An 8,998-nucleotide genomic window follows, 5' to 3' on the forward strand; every position below is an offset into this window, starting at 1 on the left:
TTGAGTATATCCCCAGAATTCATGTGTTGGAAATTGGGTCCCCAGTGTGGCAATGTTGGGAGGTGGGGCCTCTAAGAAGTGATTTGGTTATTAAGACCTAATATCCCTTCTGTTCTTGCCCACTTCCCCTTCCACTTCTCTGCCGTGTTGTAAGGCAGCACAAGATCCTCACCAGAAGCAGACCAGATTCAGTCACCTGATCTTGGACCTCCCAGTTTCCAGAACTGTGAGCTAAATAAGCCTCTTTCCATTATAAACTTCCTAGTCTTCAAGTGTTATATTATAATAACAGAAAACAGACTGGAGTCAGGCATAATGACTCACACCTGTAATCCCAGCACTTTGGGAGGCCAAGGCGGGAGGATTGCTTGATCGAAATCACCCTGGGCAACATGGCAAAACCCCATGTCTATAAAAAAAAAAGTTAAATAAAAATTTAGAAAGAAAACAGACTAAGATAACCTTACCACAAATAAAGACTTTCAAGTTAAAACTACATGGAAAGATGAAATCTCAAATGTAAAAGATTCTATAAATGATGATGTTCAAAGTAATAAGGCTGCTAACAACATGGATAAATAGGTGCTGCAGTTTGAAGTGTTTGCAACCACTTATCTGCAGGGCAATTTGGACACAATTATCAAGAGTCCTTTAAATGTTCGTTTGCTTTGACTCAGCAATTCCCCCTTAGGAATTCTTATTAAGGAAATAAAAAGAAGTGTACTCAAAGACTTATGCACACTGTTTTTCATCACTAAGTTGTTTGAAATTCAAAAAGAGAAATCTTGGAAAAACTTAATTCCAACAATAGAAGGGTAGTTAAATAAATGATGCCGCCATTTAAAAATATGTTTTTGAAAAGTATGTAACAAAATAGGAAAATGGTGAAAACACAATTTTAAGTAAAAGAGCAGGGCTCTACTGGCGGGATTTGATGGTGTGATGTCTCACAGAAAGTTCTCCGCTCCCAGACATGGGTCCCTTGGCTTCCTGCCTTGGAAGTGCAGCAGCAGGCATCGTGGGAAGGTGAAGAGCTTCCCTAAGGATGACCCGTCCAAGCTGGTCCACCTCACAGCCTTCCTGGGATACAAGGCCGGCATGACCCACATCGTGCGGGAATTCGACAGGCCAGGATCCAAGGTGAACAAGAAGGAGGTAGTGGAGGCTGTGACCATTGTGGAGACGACACCCATGGTGTTTGTGGGCATTGTGGGCTACGTGAAAACCCCTCGAGGCCTCTGGACCTTCAAGACTGTCTTCGCTGAGCACACCAGTGATGAATGCAAGAGGTGTTTCTATAAGAACCGGCATAAATCTAAGAAGAAGGCCTTTACTAAGCACTGCAAGAAATGGCAGGATGAGGATGGCAAGAAGCAGCTGGAGAAGGACTTCAGCAGCATGAAGAAGTACTGCCAACTCATCTGCGTCATTGCCCACACCCAGATGCGCCTGCTTCCTCTGCGCCAGAAGAAGGTCCACCTGATGGAGATCCAGGTGAATGGAGGCACCATGGCCGAGAAGCTGTACCGGGCCTGTGAGAGGCTCGAGCAGCAGGTACCTGTGAACCAAGTGTTTGGGCAGGATGAGATGATCGACATCATCTGGGTGACTAAGGGCAAAGACTACAGAGGGGTCACCAGTCGTTGGCACACCAAGAAGCTGCCCCGCAAGACCCACCGAGGCCTGAGCAAGGTGACCTGTATTGGGGCGTGGCATCCTGCTCATGTGGCCTTCTCTGTGGCATGCACTGGGCAGAAAGGCTAGCATCACCGCACTGAGATCAACAAGAAGAGCTATAAGATTGGCCAGGGCTACCTAATCAAGGATGGCAAGCTGATCAAGAACAATGCCTCCACTGACTATGACCTGTCTGACAAGAGCATCAACCCATTGGGTGGCTTTGTCCACTACGGTGAAGTGACCAATGACTTTGTCATGCTGAAAGGCTGTGTGGTGGGAACCAAGAAGCGGGTGCTCACCCTCCTCAAGTCCTTGCTGGTGCAGATGAAGCAGCGGGCTCTGGAGAAGATTGACATTAAGTTCATTGACACTACCTCCAAGTTTGGCCATGGCCGCTTCCAAACCATGGAGGAGAAGAAAGCATTCATGGGACCACTCAAGAAAGACGGAATTGCAAAGGAAGAAGGAGCTTAATGCCAGGAACAGATTTTGCAGCTGGTGGGGTCTCAATAAAAGTTATTTCCCACTGGAAAAAAAAAAAAAAGAGCAGGATGCACTCCCATTTTCAAATTTGTTTCATATATTGAACTCTTAGTTTTTTTTCTAGTATTTCTTATTACTCCTACTTTTACTCATGTGGTATTAGTTACCTCAGTGATCAAATGACACAGCATAAAGTAGAAAACACAGGAGTCAGTGCTTGACTCCAAATGCTTCATTTCTGACATAGATAGAATAATTGGAAAGATGAGCTGACAAGTAAAGCAATGCCTTCCCCTACACATTCTACCCCAAGATTAGGTAAAGATCCTCTTGCATGAGATAAAGTAAGAACTGAAAGGGACATACAGAAGTAAAAAGCATATATGTATTGTGTGTGTGTGTGTGTGTGTGTGTGTGTTAGGGAGGGTGTGAAATATGATGATACATTGCAAAAACAGAGCAAAGAGACACTAGGTCCTTCTTGGACAGAAACCTGGGAAAACAGCAAAGTATTGTAGAATTCCTAATGTCCAGGAAAGAAACAGCCATGTGCTATGTGTAGGCTGATAAGTCCTTCAACACACACACACACGCGTGTACACACACACACACACACACACCCCTCCCAGCAAAGCAGGGCAGCAGCAAGACAAATTAGTGTATCCAGGTGTGGCACAGAGTGAACAGGCCCTTTGACACCCTAACGAAATATCCTGCAATCCAAGATGGCATCACAGCCGAACAGCAATGTCTGCATAATAAGAACCAACAGTACCGATGTGATCATGAGAAGGAAGTGGCTGAAAGACAGATGCCCTGACAACAACTATGGTCAGGAATGAGGCAGTCAGGAACAAGAAGATTCAGCAGCAGCCTGCATGATATCTCAGTAGTAGTGACATTCGAGGGGCCAGGGCTCACCCTCCCTCAAAGCTTTAACATTGTACCAGCCTTCATTCTTTCACCAAAGACCAGAGAAAGAGTTCCCTTCTGCTTTGCATATCATGGTCAGTGACTCCACCAGAGTCAAGTTTTCAACTTGTGACCCATGTCTAATCACCTATCAAGTCCCTTATCTGGCCAAGTCTGTCTACTCTCACTGCCCTGCTCAGATGCAGCCCTCCTCCAACACCACAGCTGGACTGCTGGGCACAGGTTAAGGCTCTCCTTCCATCTAGGCTCGTGGAACCTCACTGCTCCTCCTCTTATGCTGCAGGCAGAGTCATCCTCCTGAAACATTTATCTCATGGTCCTGCTCAGAAGCCCCCAGCAGGTCCTCAGCCTGGAGCCCAGGCTTCACCTGGCCCTGAGGTCACGTGATAACCAGAGCTGCTCAACGTGTTCACCTTAACTACCCACTCTCTGCAACAAAAATCCTATTTCCTCTTGCTTGGAACATCTTCACAATCCAAACTAGCCACTCCTCAAATCCCAAGTCAGTACCATTGTCTCCACAGTACTTCATCCTTTCAGCCTCCACCGCTCTCTCCTTTCTTAGATTCCTATAGCATTTGTTATCTGAACCATTCCCTCAATTTCATAAATATATATGGCCTCGTAATTTTTTCATAACTGAAGCCCCTGTAGCTCAACTGCCCAACTAAGTCAAGCTCCCAGTGGTCAGGAACAGGTCTTATCCTTAAATTGCCCAATGATGAGGGCACAGTAAATGCTCTTTAATGCATCTGTTAAATGTCAATTCCTTCTCAGGTCTTTTATTATCAGCTTCATGTAGGGCAGATGGGAAAGTGGGGCAGGCTACAGATAGGGACAATGGGCAGAGTGTAGACCCAGGAATGGATTCCCAACAGAGGGGACAGTGCTCACTCCAGAGCGTAAAGCTTACACCACCTCAGTGAAGGAATTCAGCTAAACCCCATATTTAAGACTACATTGATGAAAGTGATCTAAATGATCTGACATTTAGATAGTACATTTAGATAGTACCTCTAACGTGCACTTCACGTCTGGGATGGAGAGAAAGGCAAAGTTTTAAAGAGAAGAATATGACCTCTGGACTTCTTTACTGAAGGAGTTTAAGCACAATTTATGAAATGATGATGCAAAGCAGAGATTACAGAACACCTGTGTATGTGTGTGTGCGCGCGCACACGCGACTACACACATACTTATAGCCAAGAGAGCTAAGAGCTGACCCATCACAGCTTTTAAGAAAATGTTTAATAGAGGCGTCCTCAAGCCCCAGGCCATGGACCAGTACCATTAGGAACTGGCCTGCACAACAGGAGGTGAGCAGCAAGTAAGCGAAACTTCATCTCTATTTACAGCTGCTCCTCATTGCTCACATTACTACCTGAGCTCTGCCTCCTGTCAGATCAGCACCTGCCTTAGATTCCCATAGGAGCACAAACCCTATTGTGAATGGCACATGCAAGGATCTAGGTTGTGCCCTCCTTATGAGAATCTAATGCCTGATGATCTGTCACTGTCTCCCATCACCCCAGATGGGACTGTCTAGTTTCAGGAAGACAAGCTCAGGGCTCCCACTGATTCTACATTATGGTGAGTTGTATAATTTTTTCATTATATATTACAATATAATAATAATAATAGAAATAAAGTACACAATAAATGTAATGTGCTTTAATCATTCCAAAATGATCCCCTTACCCCAGTCTGTGGAAAAATTGTCTTCCACAGAACTGGTCCCTAGTACCAAAAAGGTTGGGGACTGCTGGTTTAATAAATATATGTTTAGACCAAGAAAGAAAAAGCACAGCCACCACATCAGAAAAAAATAGATAAGAAACAACAGGAAATTCACACACATACAAAAGTTCAATAGACATAGAAAAAAATATTCTGCCTCATTAGTAATCAATCAAAAGTCTTTTTTTCTTCCTAACTTCTTCCCTTTGACCTATGGGTATTATAAATGAGAATTTCAACAAACAAATTCAATTAAAGTTTGCTTTAGGTCTATTGCATGTCAGACATTGGGTAACGATGGAAAACCATCAACAGGTTCAAGCAAGGGGGTGGGTGTGATATGATCACCTCTATCAGTCTTATTCTATTTTATTTGCTATTCTAATTGCCCACTGGAATGATGAGGACAGTGGCAGTGGAGGTAACAAGATTTGCTTCAAACTCAAGTCACTCTCTTCTTTTTTCTAGCCTATCTTCTCATTCTCTAATTTAAATTCACTACAGTTACCAATATTACAAGTACTGCAGAAGGGATGTTTTTATGAAAGGCTAAAAAAATTTCACAAAAACTGTTTCTGGCTTTTACTTTTTATCAAAGTGTTAAATTCTAAAACTTGGGAGTCGTGTACAAATGTACTCAAATTCAGAAGTGAAAATGAGCCATTTATTTTTGCTGCCTGAGTTAAGTGAACCAGAGAGCAGTAGACAAATACTCCCCAGATAAAAATTCAATTCACTTAAAAGAATCATTTTTTCTTAATTAATCATATAGCATGATTGTAAATCACTTCACCCATATCTAGTGCTGTGTGACTGAAATACAATATTAATAATAATAATAATAGCATTGGTGGTCATCCAATCCACAGTAAGTTGCTATTTGGTACAGAAATGAAGAGAAAGACATCTAGGGCAGGAGTCTGATCTCGAATCTCCAACTACAAAGATGTTCTATCTACTTTAAATGTATTATATTTTACTTGGTTTTGCTTTCTTTCTCCCTTCTCAAGTAAAACAAATGCTAGGTGTTACTTTATGAGAAGCCCTAGATCTACTTATAAGGAATAACGACCAGAAGTTCATCTCTTGAGAGCACCTGTTCACCTTAAATGCTTTCCCCAGCTGTTGGAGAGCATGACTGGAATCAAAGGCCAGATTGAGATCTGTGGTGATGGGCTCTCAGCTTCCACGACTTATAAAGGAACAATGTCAACATCAGAAGGTGGGATTTGGCTATGAAATAACATGACATTCTGTTAAAGATGTACATATTTGTGCCCTGGCTGTAAATGAATCCAGGTCTGTTGTTTCTGCTTGGAAAGGGTATTTGGATAAATACAATAATGCAACACATTGAATCAACTCAGCTGAGAAATATTCTGGAAAGGGGCTCAAGCCTCAGTTTATGTAACTGAAGAGAAACTAGGAACACTCTACAGTTCTCTCCACATGGACAGCACACAACAGATCAATTCAGGAAAAGTTCAAAACAGTTAATTCAATTACTTGGCATCACTGAAGCATAACCTTAGTATTCAAAGGTAGATTCATTCCAGGACCCTGAATTGACCGGAAGCTTGCCATGGTTGGTTACTTTTCAGCAGGTGAAGCTTTAGAAACTCCATTTTACCTTTCAAAATTGCTTTTTAGTAGACTACATTGGGTACAGTGTACATGGCTCAGGTGATGGGAGCACCAAAATCTCAGAAATCACCACTAACGAACCTATTTATGTACAAAAATAAATAAATAAGAAAAAAATTGCTTTTTGGCACTCCTGTTCCAAAGGGCATTCACTCCCACTCCAATATTCTGTTCCATTTCACCTGCTGTTGTTTGAGCCCTTACCAGGTGGCAGGCACCGTACTAGACGCAGTAGAGGCAAATAGGATGTAAGGGCTCCCTTTATGGAGCAGAGTAAGGAGAGGTTCGGTTTTACTACTAAGGGCCACCTTGCAGTCTAACATTGTTTATAATTATTTTGTTAGAGGGGGAGAAAAAAAACTAAATCTTCCCCCAAATTATCCTTTTGGTCAGCCAATGAAAACGTTTTATAGTGAGAGAATTGATGAGGAGCCCTGTAGGAAACTTTCGCTTCTAGTGAAGATAGGACTCAAGGTATTTCCAAGTGAGGAGAGAGATATTATGGAAACGACAAAATTACCATGAGAATAGCTATTAGAAAAATGTTAAAGGACCTTATGACAAAGGCCTCATCAGCTTCAGGTGCCTATTTGCCAGACTATAAAGTCATTTGCAGCCATTCACACCATCTGATAGGGAGAAACTTCCAGAACCCACCGTAGGATCTTAGGAGAAGGCCTCTACTCAAACACATTCATGTTTCGTGCCTTTTTGAGTTGCAAGAATTGCAGTATCAAATTTTCCCTCCCATAGACCCTCATTCATGAAAATAAAATCATGGGGACAATGACCCATCCTTCCAAGAAAACCTAGGAGAGACCAACACACAAAGATAATAAATGTTTAATACACACTGTGATTCCTGCACATCTTTCCCTGGGTTTCAACAACACCATCCACATCCCTGCTTCTAGCACTTGCCATATCAATCTGTAGTCATTTATGTATACACTTGTCTCCACATTTTCTTATCCAGTCTATCATTAATGGGCATTTAGGTTGGTTCCATGTCTTTGCTACTGTAAATAGTGCTGCAATAAACATATATGTGCATGTGTTGTTACAGTAGAATGATTTATACTCCTTTGAATATATACTCAGTAATAGGATTGCTGGGTCAAATGATATTTCTGGTTCTAGATCCTTGAGGAAACACCATACTGTCTTCCACAATGGTTGAACTAATTTACACTCCCACAAACAGTGTAAAAGCATTCCTATTTCTCCACATCCTCTCTAGCATCTGTTGTCTCCTCACTTTTTAATGATCACCATTCTAACTGGCATAAGATGGTATCTCATTGTGGTTTTGATTTGCATTTCTCTAATGATCAGTGATGTTGAGCTTTTTTTCATGTTTGTTGGCTGCATAAATGTCTTATTTTGAGAAGTGTCTGTTCATATCCTTTGCCCACTTTTTGATGGGGTCGTTTGTTTTTTTCTTGTAAATTTGTTTCAGTTCCCTGTAAATTCTGGGTATTAGACCTTTGTCAGGTGGGTAAATTGCAAAAAGTTTCTCCCGTTCTGTAGGATGCCTGTTCACTCTGATGATAGTTTTTTTTGCTGTGCAGAAGCTCTTTCATTTAATCAGATCCCATTTGTCAATCTTGGCTTTTGTTGCAATTGCTTTTGGTGTTTTCGTCATTAAGTCTTTGCCCATGCTTGTGTCCTGGAAGGTATTACCTAGATTTTCTTCTAGGGTTTTTATGGTTTGGGGTTTCACATTTAAGTCTTTAATCCATCTTGAGTTAATTTTCATATAAGGTGTAAGGAAGGGGTCCAGTTTCAGTTTTCTGCATGTGCCTGGCCAGTTTTCCCAGCACCATTTATTGAATAGAAGATCCTTTCCCCATTGCTTGTTTTTGTCTGGCTTGTCAAAGATCAGATGGTTGTAGATGTGTGGTGTTATTTCTGAGGTCTCTGTTCTGTTCCATTGGTCTATATGTCTGTTTTTGTACCAGTACCATGCTGTTTTGGTTACTCTAGCCTTGTAGTATAGTTTGAAGTCAGGTAGCATGATGCCTCCAGCTTTGTTCTTTTTGCTTAGGATTGTCTCAGATATATAGGGTCTTCTTTGATTCCATATGAAATTTAAAGTAGTTTTTCTTAATGCTGTGAAAAATGTCAATGGTAATTTGATGGGAATAGTGTTGAATCTATAAATTACTTTGGGCAGTACAGCCATTTTAACAATATTGATTCTTCCTATCCATGAGGATGGTATGTTTTTCCATTTGTTTGTGTCCTCTCTTATGTCCTTGAGCAGTGGTAATTCTCCTTGAAGAGGTTCTTCACATTCCTCATTGTATTCCTAGGTATTTTATTCTCTTTGTAGCAACCATGAATGGGAGTTCACTCATGATTTGGCTCTCTGTTTGTCTATTTTTTTGTATAGGAATGCTTGTGTTGTTTGCACATTGATTTTGTAGCCTGAGACTTTGCTGAAGTTGCATATCAGCTGAAGGAGTTTTGGGGGCTGAGGCAATAGGGTTTTCTAAATATACAATCATGTCATCTGCAA

The 8,998-nt window shown here is 41.5% G+C and overlaps 1 pseudogene across 1 annotated transcript; it reads left to right on the top strand.

The window, feature by feature from the left end:
• Positions 1-919: 919 nt before the first annotated feature.
• LOC105534801 lies at positions 920-2,224 on the top strand (annotated as a pseudogene). Its single transcript, XR_001005332.1, has one exon. The product of XR_001005332.1 is annotated as a 60S ribosomal protein L3 pseudogene (transcript).
• Positions 2,225-8,998: the final 6,774 nt, after the last annotated feature.

The sequence above is a fragment of the Mandrillus leucophaeus genome, unplaced genomic scaffold (genome assembly GCF_000951045.1).
Source record: "Mandrillus leucophaeus isolate KB7577 unplaced genomic scaffold, Mleu.le_1.0 Scaffold1392, whole genome shotgun sequence".
Lineage (NCBI taxonomy): Eukaryota > Metazoa > Chordata > Mammalia > Primates > Cercopithecidae > Mandrillus > Mandrillus leucophaeus.